The sequence below is a fragment of the Fundulus heteroclitus genome, chromosome 15, assembly GCF_011125445.2.
Source record: "Fundulus heteroclitus isolate FHET01 chromosome 15, MU-UCD_Fhet_4.1, whole genome shotgun sequence".
NCBI classification, from domain to species: domain Eukaryota; kingdom Metazoa; phylum Chordata; class Actinopteri; order Cyprinodontiformes; family Fundulidae; genus Fundulus; species Fundulus heteroclitus.
Window position 1 is genome coordinate 7,211,740 of NC_046375.1, and position 23,513 is coordinate 7,235,252.

General features: G+C 40.1%; 1 long non-coding RNA gene across 1 annotated transcript in view; it reads left to right on the forward strand.

Moving 5' to 3' along the window:
* The window catches only part of LOC110368917, a 51,638-nt gene that overhangs the window by 13,647 nt on the left and 14,478 nt on the right, over positions 1–23,513 (forward strand). The gene's annotated exons all lie outside the window — the stretch shown is intronic.

Below are 23,513 nucleotides of genomic sequence, written 5' to 3' on the forward strand. Positions count from 1 at the left end.
AGGGCAGAGCAAAAAAGCTGTGACAAATCCCTTGCTCTTTGGTGCGAAGGGCAGTTATTGGTCAGACTTTTTAAATCCCTGCAGCTCCCACAGAGATCAACTTTTCAACTTCTTTTTTCTGAATACACAATGTATTGACTACTTTCAGGATGGAATAACCATTTTACCCGATATAACAAAAAGTGTTTCTGAACAGGATTACCAACTACAGCTTTAACTTTTAGATAAGTCAAGTTTATTTGTATAGCATATTTCAGCAGCAAGGTGATTCAAAGTGTTTTGCACAAAGAGAACATAAAAATATCATAAACACAACAAAACAATCACTGGTTGTGAGACCAGTAACAAACATTAAATTGTATCATGTGAAAACATCGATACACATTAAATATGTTGGTAAATGGTCCTATTATGGGCCGAAAGCCACTCTAAACAGGTGGGCTTTCAGTCTTCATTTAAAGGAACTCAGTGTTTTGACTGATTTGCACGTTTCTGGAAGTTTGTTCCTAATTTGTGGAGCATAGCATCTAAATGCTGCTTCTCCATGTTTGTTTCTGGTTCAGACTTTTTAAAGGCCTGATCCAGGAGTACTTTCTATGTGAGAGAATAGTAAAGTGTTAATGGCACTAGTTGTTCCTTTGGTAGCAGATCAGCTCTGAACCAGTTTTCAAGTCAAGAGGATGAAGGAGAACACACACAGTCGCATCAAAAGCTGAACCAATAGCTGTCTAGGAGAGAGATGGGGTCAGACTCTGAAGGACCCAATTGAAACATCTACAGAAGAAGAACAGAAAGTTGTAGGCAGCAGTAGCCCAGCCAATGTCCCTCTCTAAAGCAGTGGCGGCTCCTGCCAAATGTGTCGGCGGGGGCAATAGTTGCAGTGATAGCTAAAGTGACCCATCTAATGGTTAAACTGACAGCTACGTTAACCCTGTTTACTGTCAGTGCTTTGTGAGTTTGGACTTACAATTAACATTTCACACATTTTGATGTAAAGTCAATGCCAAAACTTAATCTTGTTATCACCCTCTCCTCTTTTCTATATCGTCTTCCATTTCTTATTTCTCTTACTGTTTTATTTTTTTTATTTTATAAAAACATCTACCTGTTTTTTCTTCATCCGACCTTTTTTTTGCCATTTTTCCATAAGTTTTTCTTTAATTATACTCTTTCCCTCAGATTTACTTGTTTTAATGATAAAACTTATAGGATTTTGAATCGCCCTCTTTGCCAATTTATCTGCCCTCTCATTTCCTTCTACCCCAATATGCGCTGGAACCCACACAAATTTAACTAATAAACCCATGTTTTGTATTCTGAATAATGTATGTAATATTTCTAATAAAATGTCCATCCTACTATCCGATTTATTATATTTTAAACTTAATAATGCACAACATGAATCTGAACAAATGACTGTTTTTAATGGTTTTATGTCTTCTACCCATTGTAAAGCTAATAATATTGCCAACATTTCTCCTGTGTATACTGATAATCCGTCTGTAATTCGTTTTCCCATTCTTATATTGAATTCTGGTACTACAAATGCTATTCCTATTTTTTCATTTATTTTTGATACATCTGTATAAATTTGAATATATTGATATTTGTTTAGATGTAACTGTACTAAATAACTATCTACAATGTAGGATTTATCTTATTTTTTTTCCATTATTATCATATCTACTGTCGCTTCTGGTAAAATACATGGTGGTATAATTGATATTGGTGTTGTTTGAGTAATTTCTAAATCATTTATTTTAAATTATTTTATTTTATTTTCAATTGTCCATCCAAAACTCCTCATTTCTTACTTTTCTTTTTCCCAACATGGATTTAAAATGTCCCAAGCTGGATGATCTGAGTTATTACCTTTTAAATTCAGCCAATAATTTATTTTTAGTTTTGTTCTTCTTAAATCTAATGGCATTTCTCCCATTTCTACTTCTATTGCTGCTGTAGGTGTGGTTTTAAATGCTCCAGTACATATCTCACACTTTTTTTATATCAAACTTTATTCATACTCTGACACTCTTCTTCTCACACCTGACAGTAATCCAGCAGATCTACTGTATGACGTAAATACGTTAGTGCAAGCACTCCCGGAAGCCATAGAGAATGCATTGCAGAGCCTGCATATTGAAAAAAACGTTCTTAATGTGAACGTCTGAGAGAGATCAGGGCGATATTCAACCATGTTGAAATCGGCCAAAAAGAGGAGGGACACAGGAGGCGACATACTCAACGTAACATTTAACGCAGATTGATTGGTTTAACTTATGAATTCCATCCTCTCTCTTTCTCTCTTTGGTAGTGCGTCGCCCAAGCGCCCTGATGAACAAACTGTCTCTGCTCTAAAGAGAACAGTTGGCCAGACATAGCTACTATGAAGAGAAAAACAGAGAAAAAACATAAAGTTGAAAACCGAAATAACAGCAAATGGTGCAAAGTTGGAGAGTAGTGGGAAAGATGACCATTACATACCACAGCAGCCTAAGCCTAGATGCATAAATGCAGAGAAAGCTCAGGATAGCCTAAGCCACTCTAACTATAAGCCTTATTTAAAAATATTGTTTTAAGCCTGGTCTTAAAAGCACACCAGGTGTCTGCCTCACGGACTAAAATTGGGAGCTGATTTGACAGGAGCCTGATAACTTTATATTTACTTGTTTGTGGCATTAAAATGAAATATTTTGTTTGGAATTTGTCCAATGTATGTTGGTTTTTTTAAACATTATGTTTGCAACATTATCTTTTAAAGTTACCCTTTGTAGTTACTCAACCATTTTGATATGCATTAATATGCCAAATGCAAATAGAATCCTCCATGCACAGCTGTTTACACTTGCTGCTTACACCATGTAAAGAGATGGGAACATACATAGTTCTCAGATTCAACTGGGAATGTTATATCAACACTTTTTGTGCAGACAGTAAATACACAGGTCCAAGGTACAAATAGCATTTTTAATTCCACAAACAGACATCATATATGAGGAATAATGTATTTTTTTTTTTACCATGTTTTAAGTTATTGCCAAGAGATAATTTAAATTAGTCTGTGTTTCCTCAAAAATGGCCCTAACGATTGGATAATCATTATTTAATTGTAATCATAATTATATGGTAAAGGAATAAATATAAGATCTGTGCATTTATTAATGAGAAAACATTTTCCTGGGGCCAAGAAAATTGATCTTTAGGAGTGAGTAAAAGTAAAAACAACAACAAATCTATAAAACCAACCTACAAAGAACTCAATATCCCTCTGCCGAGGAATATTGAGTTCCTGCTGTTCCCCTAAACGGATTAATTTTCTTATATTATTTTGTTAACAGTCATATAGAATGGGATACTTAATAAATGAAATCCATTATCTGAAGCGACAAGATCACCCTTTTCCCCTGCTGTTTCTGTGCCTTGGTGCATAATAAATAATGAAATTCATCAAAGAGATGGTTTGTGTCTAATAGGCCAATTACTAAAGTCTGTTAAACTGTCACATGCCACTGAAGGGAATAACACTGGCGTTGATTTTCTTATGGATCCCCCACTCTAAAAGCAGTCAATGGTTAATAAAAATGACCTGATGAGGATATACTGCTTTTTCACCCACCCTTCATACTCCTGAGCAGGGTGGGTGGCTCTTCATCTCTCAAGCTTGGGTTATCTACCAGAGACCTGGGAACTTGAGGGTTCTTCTTAGGATCATAGCTGTTCCTGACATTGCGCTCTTCTGGACTGAGATGTCTGATGTTTCTCCAGGTATCTGTTGTAGGCTCTTCTCCAGAGTGGGGGTTACTGCCCCGAGTGATCCAATGACCATGGGCACTACCATTGTCTTTACCTTCCAGGTTCTTGCTAGTTCCTCCCTGAGCCCTTGATATTTCTCCAGTTTCTCATGCTCTTTTTTATTTTATTTTCTTGATGTTTCCATCACTCAGGATGGCCACATCGATTTTGTCTGTTTGCATCTGGAAGTCTCATAGGATCTTAGCTCTGGAGCTTCTTTGCATTGCCCACACCTGGAGTCTTGCCTGGTATGGTAGATCTGCGCCTCTATTGCTCTGGCACTCAAGCCCTGCTCCTGTGCTGCCATGATCCGTGTTTCAGTACTGTCCGTCAGTCCAGCGTGTAGGATTTGATCATATCAGCCACTTCAGCTGTCTGTCTGTGGTACATCCCATGCAGGCCTTTTTCCTCCCATGAATGTTCCTTCAGTTCCTTCTCTTCCAGCTTCTAAAATATTCACTGAGTGCTTCATCTCCTGGGGCCATTTTTCTGATAAATTCTTGCCGCTTCGATGTTTCATCTTCAATGGTGGCTCTGAAGCTCACAATGCCTCTGCCTCCTTCTTAGTAATCACATACCCCAGCAGGGTATCTGATTACTGACAATGCATAGCTGTTGATTGCACAGACCTTGTTCTTGCCATTGAGCTGAATACTCAGAACTTGCCTTACTTGTTGCAAGTATTTGGCTTTTGCTGCTTTTCCTTGTGGCCTCTGCATGGTTGCCATTTGCTTGTGGTATTCCAAGGTACTCGTAGCTCTCTTCAACGTCTGCTATTCTCCCTTCTGGGAGTGCAACTCCCTCTGGGTGGATTACCTTCCCTCTCTTTGTCACCATCCAGACAGAGCATCTCCTTGGTATATTAACTTTTAATGGAGATTTGTGCAATTGGCTTGAAGTTGGCCTCAAGGGTGGTTTTCCACAGCTTCATGGAGCTTGGAATGAAGGCTCTCAGAGTACTGTTGACCTTGTACAGGTTCAGGCATTCTAGGATCCATGTGTGCAGCATTGAATCATCGGCTTTCCTGTAATCAATGCATGCAGTGCACAGGTTTGTTTGTCCGGTTTTGCAGTCTAGGGTGACTGTTCTGTCAACCAGCAACTTGTGTTTGGCTCCTCTGGGGTATTTTTACCCATGCCTCTCTGGGCCCCTGTCTTGTGTTGATCCATGTGCCCACTTATTTTAGCCACTCTGATGCCTGACAGGAGCTTCCATGTTTTGGAGAGACAGGTTATTGGCCGGTAGTTGGTAGGAGCCATCCCCTTCTGGGGGTCTTTCATTATCAGGACTGTTCTGCCCTCTGTCAGCCATTCAGGGTGGGTCCCATTCGTCAGCAGTTGGTTCACTTGTGCCGCTAGGCGTTCATGGAGAGAAGTCAGTTTATTCAGCCAGTAGGCGTGGATCATATTCGGGCCTGGTGCTGTCCAGTTCTTCATACCTGAGAGTTTTTGTTGAATGTCTGCCATGATGTTCACTGGACTTTGTCAGGGAGATAATTGTGGTCTGCTCTTAGATCTATTAGCCACTGTGCATCATTATGTGATGCTTCTTTCTCCCATATACCTTTCCTGTATTGCTCATTGTCTCTTGCCTTGGTGCGTTGGCTTGTGTGTCATTACTCTAACACTGGGAGTACACTTTAGCTGGTTCAGTGGAGAACAGCCTGTTTATTTGTCTGGCTTCTATCTCTTTTGTGTATTTCTTCAGTCTGGTAGCCAAGGCTTGGAGTCTTTGTTTGGCAATTTCCCGGGCCCCAGGTATGGGCATCTGTTTGTAACTCTGGGTATTCCTTTTCTGGATGCAACCTTCTGGAGTTCTGACAGTTGGCTTACTTCTTTCTGTGTTGGCTTGATTTTGGCTTCCAACCTTTTCTTCCATGGTGGAACTTGTCCATTATGGCTGCTCTTAATGTTACCATTGTCACGCATCTCAAGGATCACTAGTGCTGTACTGTATATCAGCTCATTGGTCTCTGTTTTTGTCACAGTAGGGACTGTACTTAGTGCTGTATTCACAACATCTAGGAGATCCTGTGGAGGCACTTCACTCAGCTTCACAAGTCAATATCAGGTTTGACAGGCTCCTAATTTAGCCATAATAACCATCTCTTAGGTCAGACGTTCTCCGATTCAGTTGTTGTTGCATCATTGGGGCTTGGTACCCAATCTCTAGGGGGTTGATGTCTGTGCCTGTCTGACTGTGTGTCTTGGTCCCCCCTTGCTCTAGTTGTGACACTATCTCTTGGCTCTCTAGTTGTGAAAGCAGCTGCCGTTACACTGAGTTACTAGCTGTTCCCATGTTAGTCTACACTGCAGGTATCAAAGCATCTATGTTTTCCACAGTCTGTTCATGTAGCCCCGTTGAATAGGGTTACTGGAGTAGTGGCATTCCAATACTGCCTTATTGTCTTCTTCAGTCTTTCGCCTTGATGTTCCAGTGGCCCATTTGTCGTCAAAGTGCCCTGGTTCCTCAACACTTGATGCAAACCTTGTTTGACCGGGCAATGTCTGAGCAGGTATGGTTTTCTGTTTAATTGCTTCCTCTCGTGTGTATAAGGTTGGCAGTTAGCCTTAATAGTCTTGTCCAAGGACCAACATTGGATGATGTTAAAAGACAACTATATAGATATGCACACTATATACGTATGCCCTATGAGTGAATGAGTGAGTGAGTCAGTGAGTGAATTTAAAAATGGACAAAACAAAATAATGGGCCCTTTGCCTGCTAAAGAAAATCAACCCCATTACATTATACTGCCACCACTGTGTTTCACAGTAAGAGTTGCAGTGTTAGTTTTTTGCAATATTTTTTTTTTTTTTTTTTTTTGTATTTCTAAAAAGTTTAATTTTGGTGACAAAGTAGTAGAACACCTTCTTCCATGGGTTTACTGCATTTTCTGTTCTCTTTTTTTGCTACTCAAAGTGGGAATTTGATAATATGACAAGCAGTTGTCCTGTGAACAGATAATCTTTCCTGAGCTGTGGATATCTGCAGCTCCTCCAGAGTTATCATGGGCCACTTGGCTGCTTCTGATCAATGCTCTCTTAGCCCAACATTGGAGTATAGGTAGACAGCCATGTCTAAGTAGATTTGCAGTTCTGCCACATGTACTCTCTCTATTTTGGGTTTGATGGATTCAGATGGTCAAAGCTGGGGATTATTTCTAGAAATGTATATGAGTTAGACATAGTGAGCTAGTAGCTTTGCTTGACTAGCAAACTTTAAACTTGGCTTGTCGAGTACTCCAAAGAAAGTCAGTAACTAAGCTACTTAGAGATGTATTTGTCCTGTGTGGGATCCTCTCTCTACTTTGATCTGTCCTTAGGTTCATGTAAGATAGGTAAAAAAAATGTGTAAGTCCTCTAGACAGGTTCTTCTTTTTTGAAACGTTTCATCTCTTCTCCAAAGTAGCCTTCTTTGAACAACATAGTGGATCAACAAGTTTAACTGTGACAATACAAACTGGTTGCTCACATGCAAGAGAGGTCCATCAGGCTACCAACCGATCATTAGTGCTCTGATGGCCGCATATTGTTCCCAGTGGGCTGAGTCATACTCACAATAACAAAATTGCAACAGTGGGATAATTGGAACCAGAGGCCTCCACCCATTTTTAACAACCTGCAGTCTCTTCACAAAATTTGGCTTCCTTTACTCCTCTCTCAAAACCAATGTTCCTCCCTATCCAGGAGGAGAATGTCTTCATCCCTGACAGAGTCACAGCTTGTTTTATGAAATTTTTATTAAGATTCCGAAGAGATCGACAAGACACAAATAAAAACACAAACACTGCTTCGACTAGGATAATAGTGCCCATATTTATTATCCCCACAGAATACAGCAACACAAAACATCAAGCACTTCGCACACGCAAAGTATCAAGCACTTAAAGCAACATGCTTTCAGACAGGCATGATGTTCCATTTCTTACCATGGCACAGAACTGGGAAGCCGGTCAGTCCGGTAAGAGCATAATCCATGCGGCCGGGCATCCACTCGAACCCACGGCAGACTTCAACGACTGGGGGCGGTCCCCTCCTTTTTATACTAATAAACAAAGTATCAGATGGGAGCGAGAGTGGCCAGTTCTCTCTCTCAGCTGATCTGTTTGTCCCGTTTCCAAAACATGTTTCCAAAACAAAAACCGTTCCCAGCATCTAAGCAGTGTGTGAAGCAAAATAACATTGCAAACTCAAAATACAGCAAATATAAGCAAAATAAGGAATACAGAGCTTGAATCAGTCTTTCCCACAACACATTGTTATAAGTTCCCACCACAAGTTAAAGCAAGTTATAACAAAATAACACATGTGGTTCTCAGTTTTATGTGAGAAACATAACAGAGCACGAGCATATATGTTGCTCTTAGTTTAAAACTTAACAGTTTTTCCCAAAATACATTGTTAAAGAACAAAAACAATTCTTTAATATATCACAGCTGAACTACATATGAGTGTAAACCTGGCTGGAGTCCTGTTTGAGTTTTGTTTGCTTTGATGAAAGCCCAGCTGGGCTAACCAAATTGCTCTAGGGCCTAAAGCCTCACATCCTGAGTTTGTGAGGACGTTGTCTGCTCTGTGATACAGAGTCCTGATTGCTCCTAACTTGTGCTCCAGTGGGTGATGGGAGTTAAACCACAAGTATTGGTCTGTGTGGGTGGGTTTGTGGTTCAGATCAAAGTCTTCTCAAGAAGTTGTCGCTTGGAGAAGAGAGGAAAGGTTAAACAAAGAAGAACCTGTCTAGAGAACCTACTCAATTTTTTATCAACCTGGATTATTGAGATGCATTAGGATATGTAAGATTTTTTTTCATGACTGTCCTTCTGTTTTTCCTTAAATCATACTTTGTCTAGTTTTAGTTCTTATTTGTATCCCACATTTGCTTGAAATATGGGAATGTGGCATTCCACTGCAGTTCTGTGTTGTTGATAAACATCAGAATAGGATTTACTTCTGTGGAAGCATGGGCTAATCTCCTAATAACGAGGTCTGTCTGCAGCCGTGACAATAAGCACACCACCTGCGCTTCAATACTCAATATCGGTCGACACGGACGACATCATATTCCCAGACTAATCAGCGTCCACTGTCAAGCCATCCTGAATCTAATTCATAATTTCATTTGCAGCTTACATACTGCTGCTGCCAATTACACCTGTTGATTGCTGCACTGCTCTGCTTGTGCACCCGCCTGTTGCTACATACATGCACACCCCTGGGCCACCCGCTCTCCCTCAAATGGTTTCTCCTGCATAGTTTCCATAGAAACAGTCCAGTTTTGGTGATCTGTTGTTTAGCCTCAGACAGACTGACTTTTTTTTTTTTTTATAATGAGGGTCTTTGATGATAAAGAAAGCTAGGTTGCAGGATTTACATAATGAATGGATGCCACGCTAGATCAGTCACAACCCAGAGCTGATGATTGCTTTTTGATGAATTTCTTTGCTCGGTGTCCTTAGGTAACTCCACTGCGGAGGTCCATTGTGTGCAAAAGGGCAACACACACATTTAGATATTTAAGTCAGCCTCTGCCTCTTTATCTGAATGCAGCCTTGACACAGCAGGCATAAGGCACAAACCAAAGAGTTAAATGTTAGATGAAGCCCTACAGCAAGGCCAACAGAGAATGGCGTCTAAATATTTAGTTTTACTGTGGTGGTCTGTTTTTTGAGGTCACTGTTAGACTTCTTGCACCTCTGGGTAAACTTAACAATTCAGACAAATCTTGTGCAAGGACTTGAAGTCCATCTTCTAATCTGACCCCTGCAAAGCATAAAGACAAGCGAATGTGCACATTTATATACGTCCAAGTTTGGGCGGCACAATGTCAAGGGGATGGGAGGATTTAATCACATCTCAACAGGTGTGTGTAGTATTGATTTTTGCCTGTTTTGTGAGCTCCAACCTCTCGGGAAGGGACACAAACCCCTCAATCAATGCCGCCTCCTCTTGGGGTCTTACACCACTCTAACATACCATTTATTTGTGTGTGTGCGCGCAAACAATGCATGCTTGTGCTTATTTCTGCGACAGTTGTACAAAGGTTAGCCCTTAATGCTCATAAAAACCACTCACGCACTTAAGGGAGAAAATACATGATTTCTGTGGATGGAAACGGTGGATTCGTCCGGCAGAGAAAGTAAAGCTTTTAAATAAAGAAAATGAGGGTGGTGTTCAGTTTTCAGGGTACAAAAAATATTTCATCTGTAGCTGGGGACAGTAGAAAGAACATCAAATAGCTAAGGGAGTCCGTTTTGGCTTGGTGAGTGCTCACTACGATAACGGCCTTTCCGTTTCCATCAGTCAGGAAGCTGAAATTACCTGACCTCCAACGTGAAGCGGTGGCAGCGTGATCGAACCCCTCTCAGCAGCAACGTTTCATCTGCTTGCATTTTTTTTTCCTCCCAACTCGCCACTCTTCTTTGCATATCCAAACTCACAAACTCCCACTTCTTTGTAACTCCCCAGTAGTGCTTGCCTCAGCAGACAGGAGGGCCAAATGGACTGGATAAAGCGACTGTGTTTACTGCCACAGCTAATATCCTCGTTAACTCTAATCTGTGGGGAAGGTGAAAGCCATAGCGAGAGATGGAGGCTATTCGAAGCAGAGAAAGTAGGGAGGGATGGGTGAAGGGTAGCATGGAGTTTGGGGGGGGAAAGAGTAGAATACAGAACCAGACTGAATGACCAGTGAGCTCATCTAAGCTTTTGATGCCTTTCATGATGGAATGTGATTGCCCCATTAACTTCCTTCACCCACCCTCTCCCCGTCCACAAGCGGCCGCACTGCACACTCCCCGTGCGGTGTATTTAGCACACACACCCGCACCTACACAGCAACATAAATTCACTCATACATGCAAACAAGTATTCTCATTAACAACCCAGTGAAGTTGGCAAGCTTCCATGCATAATCTGTGTCTCCATTAGACACACACAGCTAATGGATCATTACTTTAAGTATGTTCTCTGTCAAGCATGAACCTTGAGCAACACAAAACCTCTATGTGTTGCAGAGCCATGCAAAGTCCAGACTGCCATATTGCCTGTTCAAAGGTTCTGTGATCAAAAGTAAAAAGTCTGTCATAACTTTTTTTTTTTTTTTTTTTTTTTTTTTGGCGGGGGGTCCTTGTAAACATAAAGAATGTACAGGGAAGACTTTATGTTTAACTTGGATATAATTAATATAAAGAGTATAATACATGTAGCTCATAAGTTAACATACAATGGTTCACAATAATTACATAATCTCTAAAAATCCACTTTTTTGTGTGTGTTTTTTTTACAAATAGAAAACAAAAGGCTTTTTTGAAACACAAATTTTCATCTGCATTAATTTCAACTCTGGCTCTTTTGGTGTTTTGTAATGTCAGGGTGCAAATAAAATTATTCTAAGCATCCAAAGTAAACCTAGAATGTTTGAAAAGGCCATTAAAGCTCCTTCCTCTGTTTAACAACATTAGGTAAATGCTTTTAAAACAAATATTGGGGTAATAATTTTGTCCTTGACTGTTTGAACTTTTCCTTATTTGTAGGTTTTCATGCTAGGTTTCTAAGGTTGTCCTAAAGTCAAAACACTGAATATCCATCTTTTTGTATTTTCACCAAAATAATAAATATTTCATAATATTACTACATAATCTCACTGTTTTTCAAGAATTTCTACTCAGTGTAGCACAACAAGTTCATGTTTGATCAGCTTAAGCATAACAATGGAAACACATTACAGGAGACACCCTTTTTACAAAATGGCAGTGCAAATTTGAAAAGTTATTTGCACTTCCCCACCCCTTAAGAAAACCTTAGCCGACCAAGAAATAAAAATCATTGTGATCTTTATGTGGACAATGCATGTAATTCCCCGATCTTAGCTTGTGATACATTATATTAACTCATCTGGCTCCTCAGCAGTCAAATGCTAAATGACATGTCTCTTACGTGAGGAAAATCACAAATGTGGAAAATCAATTGACATTTTTTTATTTTTTCCTAGATTTTTGCTGGATTTAGCAATCTAAGGTGTATGCTGGTTTTAAAAAGTCTTTAAAGACTTGATTTTAATTGGAAACAGTTACTGGGATGGTGTTTAGTATAAAATTCAATCACAAAAGATGGGAGTAGAACAGTGGTATGAGTTTTGAAGTTGCTACTACAGGCGGCTCTGTAATGCTGTAAAAAACGTACTACTGTATTTTCTTATTTGCAGTAACATTAAGTACTGTTATAACATCTGAAAAGCCAGTTCAGTTAATTTTACCTTAACTCTGGGTGTACACTGACTGAGATTAGTGGGTTTATTTTTCCAGATCGGCACCCATCTCATGGGGTCAGTTGCAGAAAACCAGCTCAGGGGTGAAGAATGGTTGGATTAAAATTGAGCATTTATTTCTTATATATATTTTGTTTTGAGGACGTATGACAAGACTCAAGCAAAACCTTTTTGGGTTGTCTGACTGCAGGGAGTTATATTTTTAAAGAAGTTATTTAAGTTTTAGTCATAGACTTTTGTATCATCACATCATTCACAAGGAGGTGCAGCAGCACACTCTGCATTCTACTTCCCACAACCTACAGTCTATGTATTAGGTATTGAACTAGACTCAGTTAAAACCTGAATTTTTTTTTTTAATCTGAACCACTGATGGGACCCGCTAAAGCAGATGCTAACTTTAGCATCATGACCAGTTAGGCTTGGCTAGTTGTGGTATTCTGACGGTGTTAGCAAAAATCATTTGGATCTTGTCTGAAACCGTTTTTTTTTTTTTTTAATCAAGTACCAAGAAATGCTGTCCCACAGAAGATTTAAAAGTAGTAGAGAGTTATTCCAATTCTTCCAATACAAACTTTAACATTCCCCTCGTCTTTAGTCTGTCAACATAGTTACAACTTGTCGCACTTTAAAAGAGGATTCTAAAACTTTGATGCAGTCTCTTAAGTTTAAAGCCCAAAATGTAATATCTGTTGTGTAGCTTTGATTTGCTTCACTGCATAAAGTCAAATGCTGACAGTAACTGGGTCACGCTTCCAATGACATGCCTCACTTTAAGAAATGCTGTGGCATTTTGATTTTGTGAGACCAAGAAGAGCTTGGTGTTATTGTAAGTCTAATATAGTTCCACTTTTGAACATCATTTTCACTCAGTTATGTTGGTTTGAATTACAGAATCCACTGGCCATGTTAATGATAAACTTTTATGTTTATAAACGCATCAGAACTTGTCTTAAAATAAACCTCAACAAAGTCAAACTTCTAATAAATAATAATATTTTTTCTCTCACCAGGTGATGAAGTATAGAAAACCTAGATGTGCTTCAAGAGCATAAGGAATACATCACCATAAAAATATGCTTTATGTCAAGAAGAAAAAAAATTAACAACGAAATATATTTTCACCATTATACTTTCATATAATGCCCAGACTGGGTACTCAGTTTATTTTATGCATTTTTTTTTCTTCTTCATATCATTTGTAATTCCACATCAGCTTTGTCTAAACTGTAGTGAAGGCCCTTCTTTGTTTATTTTCTCTCTTAATGATAAATGATATACACCAAAATGATGGTATTACTTCAAACACATTGTTATACATGGGTCAAAGTTTCCATAGTGCTCTTAAAGCAGTCAGATATATGTCAACATTCACACTGACAATCAAAATTCAGCATGAGGAGTACTCGCTGTCAATTGGACTGTCCTTCCGTTGTGAGCCATTTCTCAAGCACTTCTTTCTTGTGTTGTCTCTCCACTTGCTGATTGCATCTTTCATGTCAAAGCAGAAAGCAATTTTTCTTTCAGCTATGAATCATCCCTGCAGATCTGTTTCATAGTTACAAATAATAAATTGAAGCCTTGGACAAAAATAAAAAAGGTGGTGTGCACCTATCTAGTGTATTATGTGCTATAAAACTCCCCAGAGGTTGCTTCACTCGTAATTGCTTAAATTTCTGCTATAACTTTGTAGACTTGTAAAACAAGATCTATACTGTACAAACATCCCCTAGATGCTGGGTGTTACCCTGTTGTTGTTATTTCTGGGTGTCAGAAAAGTAATGGCTAGAAGGTTGTTAACATTTAACCCTGGTTGTGTTTTATGTTCACATTGCTATTAGTCATACTGTTCAATATTTCATTTTGTATGCTATAAATACCAAGGACAAAGGTACACTGTGATTCTAAAGCTATAAAACACATGGTATTGTGTTTTTATTTTCCCTGAGTTGATTTACTAGATTAACAGGTCAAGTGCAATGGAATCAAGGGGCGTGCAATGCCTTAGTGCAATATTTTCAAGATGTTTTCATCACATAATGTACTGTAGTTATAATACCTAATTGTGGGATATATAAAGATAAAGTTGTATTGGTACCACTTCTTGTAGTGTCTGGTAAAGTACTTGAAAGTAATCACGTACAAATACTGAGCAAGAATATAATTTGGAACTATGCCTTTATAGCTTAAGATATGGTACAGAATGCAGCAGATGGCCCACAATGTCAATGATATCATGATATAAGAATGTGATAATGGATATAGTGGGTTTCAAATGTTCACACACCCCTATTAAAATGCCAGATGTCTGTGATATAAAAAATCATATTAATCTTTTAATATGACATTCTGTTCCACTGAACTGTTAAATAGATCCTTTGAAAATAATCTGACTGCATAAGTGTGAACAGCTTTAAAGTAAGACTTTGTTGAAGCACCTTTTGGTTCACTTTCAACATTTAGTACTCTGTAATACAAGTCTGCCTGCATCAAATATCTTGTCTTGGTAATTTCTGCTCATTTTCTCGGACTGTGAAAACATCTATGCTCAAAAGCCTTCTTCAGAATATACTGCAGATTATGTGGCAGACTCTGGCTGGATCATTCAGGAACTGTGTTATCAGATTTGGACATAGGCTCAGACTCGGTATGATGCTGTAAAAGGAAATTCCTACTACCCTACCATGAGAAACATCCAAAAAGAAGTTACATCTGAAGGAACACAACCATGGAGCGTGTTGCTATTAATCCTCATGTGTCACTGGGTGTATGTTGTTCTTGATGTGATGCACAGTCTTGTTTTGTTTTTATGCAAAAACTATTTTAGAATAGTGGCCATAAATGTATATCTTCATCAAGACCAAAACCCATTCTCTGAGCTTTTGGAAGATTTAACCGTTGTTGGGCTGTATGGTGTTGCTGTTCTAAGCTCCTTTCAGCACGTCCTTTGAATCCTAGCCAGGAGTTATTTTGCATTTGTACTCTCCATGCCTTTGCACGTTCTCTCTGGGTATTCCAGCTTTCTCCCACTGTCCAAAAACATGCATGTTAGGACAACTGACCCCTCTAAATTGGCCTTGTGATTGAGTGTGTGTGCATTGCTGTTTTTCGGGTGTCTTTGTGTTGCCCTTTGATGGACCAGGGACCTGTTCAGGCTGTCACCAACCACCAAAATAATATATTCTTGAAACTATCCCATGTTTCAAAATCTGACGTGATCTAATGGTTTTCTTGTCAATGGATTGCCCCACCTGAGCTGCAGTTTATTACAGTTATTGGGTGCTTCTCAGATTACTGCTGTGGCCTTGGAAAATTTGCAGTTATGCCATTTTGGATTATGTTTCAGGGCATCAGATTATTTCAGTCGTCGACTGAATACAAATCCATGCCAAATTTTTTCAAAGGTTTTTTTTTATGTTAAATCCAGTATCATTTTATGTCCTTTAGTTCTTTTTTTTTCTTTTACTTCCATTTCACATGTTTGAACTGCTGCACTTTGTGTTGGGCGATAACGATATCAGCTAAAAACACTGAAGGCACTTAAAACTGATTTGTTTTCTATGTGAAAGTCGTGGCTCATTTCCAAGATGAGAAAGAGCAATGCTAATGCCCGGGATAAGTGAGCTGATATTACAAGAACATGGCTTGTTTTAAACAGAAAACCATAAAGTTAAGCTGATGGATTTTAAGAAATACAACATCCATCAACATGTCATCACAGACGCTGACAGGCTGAGATTTAATGAGAACATGTGAAACTGATTATTCCCCTCTCTGCTCAGTACCTCCATCCATTTACTAAGGTCACATTGGTCCTGCTTTGGGTCGTGAGGACTGGAGCCAAACCCAGCTTTAAGTTGATGAAGCACACTAAATGACCATAGGTGTTGTCCCTTGAGAACAAACAAAGAGCAGTACATAAAGCACAACAAAAAAAATCTAATAATTAAATAAGACTACAAAGGATTGTTTTTCTCTAATTTTCATTATTTTTTAAGTTGATGGTTATTGTATGGTTTTTATGTTGTCCAACTCTAAAAGACTTTAAGGACACAGTTTTGGTGAGCACAACCATAACACTATTTACAAGCAGTTCTTTTTCAGATCAGAGTCATTTCACTCAGGCATTACAGCCAATTCCACATGTTGCTGTTAAACACATATGGCATGCATAGGTAGCCTCTTGTCCTTTGTGAAGTGGGCTTTAACACAATTAAACTCGGCTGGATGAAGCAGCAACCATGTTAGAGAATTGATAGCTAAGGTGTCAAAAAGCTTATCCTTTCAGAAGATTCACCAGTTGTTAATCTTAGCATGTAATTGTTTCTTTTCCTTATCAGCACATTTACACTACCAAACTGATAAATCTATGCTTATAGATTCAAATGTCACCCTGCCGCAGCCTGGCTTTGCTTTATTTATTTCAAATTAACTCGTTATTTTTATCTTGGAGGCATTCAATTCCTTTTCTCTCTCTGATGTCTGTTTGATGAGCATTATTGATTTGTCTTAATCAAATTGTCAAGTCATTCACCATTAAACTCGTTGTCATTTAACTGGTTTTGTAGACGCAGCTCACACCCATTTTGATCAACTGAGCAAAGGATAAAACATATTAATATATACACTGTAGAATATCTTGTATTAGTCATTCCTGCTTTCTTTTTCTTCTGGCATCAATACTGCCAAGGGGTTTAAAGCATAAATGCACCCAGGTTTATGCAGATACATGCTTACAAGGGTCGTGGAGTATGTTTTTTTGTAAGACTGCTAAAAGCTAGAAATCTACATTTCTGCCGTCCATGTCATAGTTTTTCATGTATCTGCTCCGGGTTTAGAAGGACTGGAAAAGATGTATTTTAAGCACTATCTTTTATGCTCTGCCTGTTTGACTAGCTGGAGGATAGGGACCCCACATCAGGGCTCTGGGTGAAAATTACTTTGCCAACATCAAAATCTGGTATCGGCTTTTAAGTCTATTGTGTGGGCTTTATGTAAAAGAAATATGTAACAGGCAGACGTGTAAGGCGGAAGATCAAATTGGCTGGCTTGGAAGTAGCAAGTGCCTGCGTGGGTAAAAGTGCTGGAAGTGTTGTAATCCAGGAGTGCTATAAACTGAGTGACCATTTGCTTGGGAGAACAGGGTTGCATGAACCCATATGCCTGCGTGTTTGTGTACATTGAGGCACTGTGTGTGCGCTGCAGCGTGAGGTTGTTTAGGGTGAGTTGGACGAAGCATGTTAGCCGCAAGGCTTGATGAAACATGAAGTCATTTCAAAGGAAAACTCTTTAAAGCAAGTTTATTCTCCTCACATGTGTGGATTAGATTGTGTATGAAGTACTGATATGAGAACACAAGAGGGCATTAAGAAGCATCCATTGTTTTTGGAGGGTGTAATTGCATTGAATGTTAGTCATTTAGTGAGCTATGAAAAAGTACGAAGCCAAGCCGATAACGTTTCAACCATAAAAAAGGGTCAATAAAAAGTTCAATAGAATAACAATTTTCATTCCTTTTGCATTTGAGCCATGTAGGTTAATACTACAGTCATTACATCCTCCCAATCTTCACAAATGCAGACTCAGGAATTAAGCTCCGCCCCCTTCAAAGAGGCAAGTTCAAAGAGAGCATGCATTGTTTTTTTCTTTTTTTAAAACCTGCTGTTTTGGAAAAAAGTTTGAATTCAGTGTTTTGTGTGTTCTGTATCTAAATATAGGTCGCCAAGCAACAACATAAAATTGCCAGGGCTTGCACTTAAAATATGTTTTGAATTTGTTGACAATTACCAATATCGATCAATATGATTTCTATTTTATGTATATACCTTTTTTCTATATCGTCCAGCCCTACATCCAACACAGGGTGACATTCCTACCAAGAGAGAGAGGCAAAGGATCCTTGCACTGATTCAGAGACATCACCAGATGACCTATAAACTTAATCCGGCTAACATCCCTAGAAAAAATCAAAGGACCACACACCATGCTACATTTCCCCATTTAGGAGACAAAGGCCATGCCCAACAATATAAACAATCAGTGATTGGCATTAGCAGTGCGTAAGGTATCCAAAAGATTTGAGAGATTGTCATTCACAAAACTTTGGATCCAAGCATCTCCAGTGAAAAGAAAACAAATGCAAAATGAGGACCATACCTTCATTGTTGCTTGATAACTTAAAAAACCTTTGAACACATAGTTGGTGTGAGTGTGAGACACAGGCTAATAAACTGTAACCGAGCATCTAAGTCTCTCCATCGCTACTGAACTCCCAGCTGACTCTTTCTCTTCTTTGACTGACAGTCCCACTATCATCCCAAAGGATTTGCCTGTAACAAGCAAACACTCCACTGCATAAGTTTGCTCTTTGCATGTCCCTAGCCCCCTCCTCCCCCTCCTGGCACCTCTTCTGGGCCGGGATGTCCGGCTCCACCTCTTCGAAGGCCCTCTCTGCACTGCGACATTCTAGAATTTCCTTTGCCTGCTGCTCGACTGCTAATCGGGATTGGTGAGGAGGAACGAATGGCTGTGAGACATGGCTTTCCTCTTGAGCTCATAGAACTGGGCCAAGGTCACTCGTATCACTCTTCCGCTGCCACTGCCCACAGCCAGCGGCAACAAAGAGAGAGTGAGGGGTGCAGGACTTAAAGAAAAAAAAAGATAAGACTGCTGCTGAGCACAGCTCTGCAGCCAAATGAGCTCTTGTGAACTGAAGAAAACACTAGTCTATAGCAAAGCTGTGGTTCGTTTTATTTGTCAAATTAGCAATTAGATGGAAGGCATTGAAATATTATCATCCTATGAAATGCCTATTTACCCTTTTTGATGAAATATTCAGGCATGTCACCGTACTCGAGAGGGAGCCCACAGGTAGCCTATTTTCTGCTCTCTCCTTGATCAACACTCATCAATAATTCACTCACGGCCCATTAGTTTTGTGAGAAATGCCAGAGAGCAACTTAAACTCGTCAGGAATTAATTTCTTACTCACTGTGTGCCGAAACATATGGTACAGAAGCAGCTCCCGTTGAGCTTTTTAGGGAAGCTTCACTGAGCAGAATAGTTACCCCACACATTTAAAAGGGAAACGGCTTGCAGTTGACCTTGAGGCAATATTTATTTCAATTCCAGTCCAGTTCTACATTAGATTGTTGGGAGTGACTGATTGGGCAGGAGGGAGGTGGGCCTCTCCAATCAAACACATTTGGAAGACTGATCTCCTTCGGATGGCAGTCGGGGATTGTTATGATGTAAAACCATTCAGTAGCCCATTTCCTCTCCAAGCACACATTGGGTTTTATTATGAAATAAGTTGATGGAGACCGAAACGAGGATCTCTGTCTCAAAAAGCACACAGCGTTGACATCAACAAGATTGTTCTTGTTCCAGCTCATTTGCCTTGCTGTAATTTTCTCTCCCTGGCATTGCCCCCCCCTCCTTCTCTGACACCATCATTTAGGATGGTGTTTTAGAAATCACGGCTGGTATTCTAGCCAGTGTTCACGCATTTGACATCCCACGTCAAGAGCCTTGAGACTTTGCTGCATCGCTTGGCAAAAAGCAACTGGGATATTAAACAATGCGGTTCTGTGGTGAAAGCTGACACACACCTGGAGAGAACAAGGCCTGTGGTCAAACACACATTTAATGACATTTGGTGGAATGCTTGGTTGTAGACATCAGCTATTTTTGTATCCTAGCTGCAGGCAAGTGTCTCTGCCAGCTATTTTTCCACCTTTTTCTCCAAACCTTGTCTCTCCAACATATTCTGGCTTTTAGTGCTCAAAGTCTCAAATGTCTACTTCCAGATGGTGTAATCCTTTCTACATATACTTGCAAAGAAAAAGATTTTTTGTTGGGTTACAAGCATTATGCATTTTCCTAATGTAAGAAAGTATATTTTCATGTTTAGGGTATGCTGACTGGGTAGCAACATAGTCAAGAGCTTGCAGTCGAAGTTAAGTCCTCCAAGGCTCATTACCTGGAAAAATGTTCTCTCTTGATTTGTGTCCCATCTACTCTCCGACCCTCACCTGTGGTCATGTGATACAACTCATGACCAATGGAAATAGTTCCTGGATACGTACTTAAAGCTGAAATGAGCTTTGTCCATGCTGTGGCTGCTCTCAGTGTTAAATCTAATACATCAGCAAATAAAGTCGCTGCCCCTCCACATCAAAAGGAGCCATTTAAGATGATTTGGGCATTTAATCGGGTTACCTTGTGGATTCCTTTCTTTGTGTGCATGGTTTCTGACCCAGAACCTGCTGGAAGGACTAATGCTAAAGGCCAAGAGTTTGTAGGCGAGGCCAAACACTTTCATCATTTTGGGATGTATTTGCTGCATGGTAAGACTCTGCTGTCATTGATATGCACCATGCTCCCCAATTTACCTTTATTTATTCGTTGGTGTTATATGATCATTGCCAAATAAATTAGTATTACTTAAAATAGGGGCTTCATTTTATGGTTCCAAAGATTTTCTATAGTCATTACGGGTGTGTCCCATTATAGGGGCTGCCTCCTTCAACGGACCCAGTCTACATGGGCCGGGTCCATTGTCGACCGTGAAAAAGAGAAGACCGGAAGACATCAGCTGTGATTTGGGACGGACTAGCCTTCTATGGCTGTCCTCGCCCTTACCTTAGCGACACTCATCGCCTTGCAACCAAGACAGTTTAAAGCAGATGCGAAGCCAAACAAACAGAGCCTGTAGGTTAATCCCGCTTTCTCCACTGTAAAGAACTGTACATGATGGTTTTTATTTTCCCTTTTGCATATGATTGCTCACAATTTTTGTTTAAACCATCTATTTGTAGAGAATAATAACAATGAACCAAACATTGACATTAGATATCTAAATTATTTCTTCTTTTGAATCACTGGGAAAAGCGAGCGGGAGTTTAAAAGCAATGAACAGGGAGAAAGGCGTTCTCTCTCGGCATAGTGAGCCTCAACAACCCAGTCAGCTGAAAGCCTATGAGGCGAGCTGGCTGTGCTGCTGGTGCAGCAGGCATGTCAGAGCGCGTCTGAGCATTTTTTTTAAATGAAGCGACATGTCGATACACCAAGCAGAACTTCTTGCATAAAAACTTTTTTTAAATTACTTTTGTCACAGACATTGTAATACAGCCAACTCAATTCACAACTGTTTACACCTCTTTGCCATTGCTGCCCCCACTTGACCAATCCGCTTCGGCCCGGAATGAATCATGAGAAATGGATACACCGGACCCATCTTTCAGATCGGGGAAAAGGAGGACCCATTTGTCGGCTGAATCTGAATAAGTCTTAAAGAGCTTTGTGAATTGGGACAGCCTTCGTCTGTGTGCTGTGACATAATCAGCCTACAAACACGGCCTTCAAAGGATGCCCCTGAAATGAGACGCACCTTATATCACTATTATGTATAATACAAGCCTTGCTATGAGCTTTATGCTGCATTCAGACTGAACGCAATTTGGGTGTCAAAACGACGTTCAACGCCTCAACTTGGACGCTTATGCACCTTGGAGTCAGACGCACATGCACTGAACAAAATGTGGACAGACCCACCAGATATGCGTTGGGAGGAGTTACCCTGTTCTTTTCCTCAAATCCAGGAAAATATTTACCATTGTAAAAGTTTTGATAACTTACCCGAGATCCCAACTTCCCCACTAATCCTCCTCCAGGCAAGTTCCTTTTGACTGATCATAGATAATAGCATAGGCACAGACAGGGACAATGAGTTTGTCCTCCATATCCGCCTTTCCGGCCTTTCCTGGTCCTTGTTGCAGCATCTTCCCACCTCGCTGCGTCGATGTCCAGAGCTTTCATGTACTGCTTGCAGACATCTTTGTATCACAGCTGCGGACGGCATCGGGGTCTTTTGCTGGTGTCGAGTTTTCTCTAAAACAGGGGTGTCAAACTAATTTCTATATGGGGCCACTTTGGCATCATGAAGTCATTAAAAGGGCCGCTTGCATGTGTATAGACGATACTTTTCATTTCGTAATTTCATTCCAGTTCACACAGTAGTATAAAAAATGCACAGTAACATAAAAGTAGCACTCTTAGGCCCAGTTTATACAGTTTATCTGCAAAAAAGGTTGATATTGGGGTGAGTTACACTTACAGGAGGCACAGTTTTAGCCACTTTATACACTATAAAAGGATATATGCCTCTTTTTTTCGGCTCTCGAGGGCCGGATAATTTACCTTGAAGGGCCAGATTTGGCCCGCGGGCCTTGAGTTTGACACCTGTGCTCTAAAAGATCCGACCATCCTCCATGTGGTGCACATGGCCAATCCAGCGCAGTCTGGTTTGCTTGAGCAGCGTGTACATGGTGGGGAGGCCGGCCCTCTCAAGGACCTCGGTGTTGGGCATCTTGTCTCTCCAGCTGACACAGAGGATGTAGTGAAGACGTCGCATGTGGAAACTGATCAGCTTCCTCTCTTTCTTGGCGTTTCACTGATGTACAGGAGGGTGCTGATGATGCAGGTGTTGTACACTGCCATCTTACTCATAGTGGGTCAGCTTAAGGTTCTCCCACACGTGTGATCAGCTGCCCAGAGTTGTTGCAGCTTTACCTGGGCGTCTGCTGATTTTGGTGTCCAAGCACAGGTCGTGGGTGATGGACAAGCCAAGGTAGGTGAACTGTTGGACCACTTCCAGTAGTTGTCGATGGTGATGACGGGTGGAAATAAAGCACAAAAAATTGTAAAGCACCTTGAAGATGCTGTTAAAATATGTATGGAAAATGTAATTTAGCTGCCATTGACATGAAGTAAAAATTATAAAATATTTCTTATGTCATTATGTTGTGTTTTTCTTTGTTAGCAGCTGGAGTGAAAGAAATTTCATGCTTGAGAATTATGACAGTCATGAGCTAAACTGCATGCTGCAAAAAACTTTATAAAGTATCCGTACTACCTCAAAGATTTTTTAACATTAGGAAAAATTAAGTCTTTTTATAAGGCCGTGGACTAAACTTTTCATTGCAACATATTGTGAAAGTTATACCAAAAGTAACATTTAAGCACGATTTGGATGTCTTTGTCACACACAGACTGTAATAGTTTTAGATTTGGACCCAAGAACTCAACTGACAAAGAGAAAGTGTTTCAGTTGAATTTGCGGCTTTATTAAAGGAACAGGTGTAGCCGGTGAGCACTTCTGGGACTGAATCCAATGAGTGGTTCCAGGAAAGGTGTGCAGATAATTCTGCTGGCAGAATCCGGTTCCCTTGTTTGGAAAGGGGACAGCCTTCGTCTCGCAGGGGAGGAGATCCAGAGACAGTCCAGGGTCATACACAGGCAGGCAGAGGTACCCGTAGGGGAATACGACAGAACGTATCAATAATCCAGTCCAGGGTCCAGAAATCTAGAGTCAACCCAACAGGCAGAAGTACAAGAGGGCTTAGCAGAAAGGAAAAGTCAGACAACAGGCACAGGTCGATGTCCAGAAACC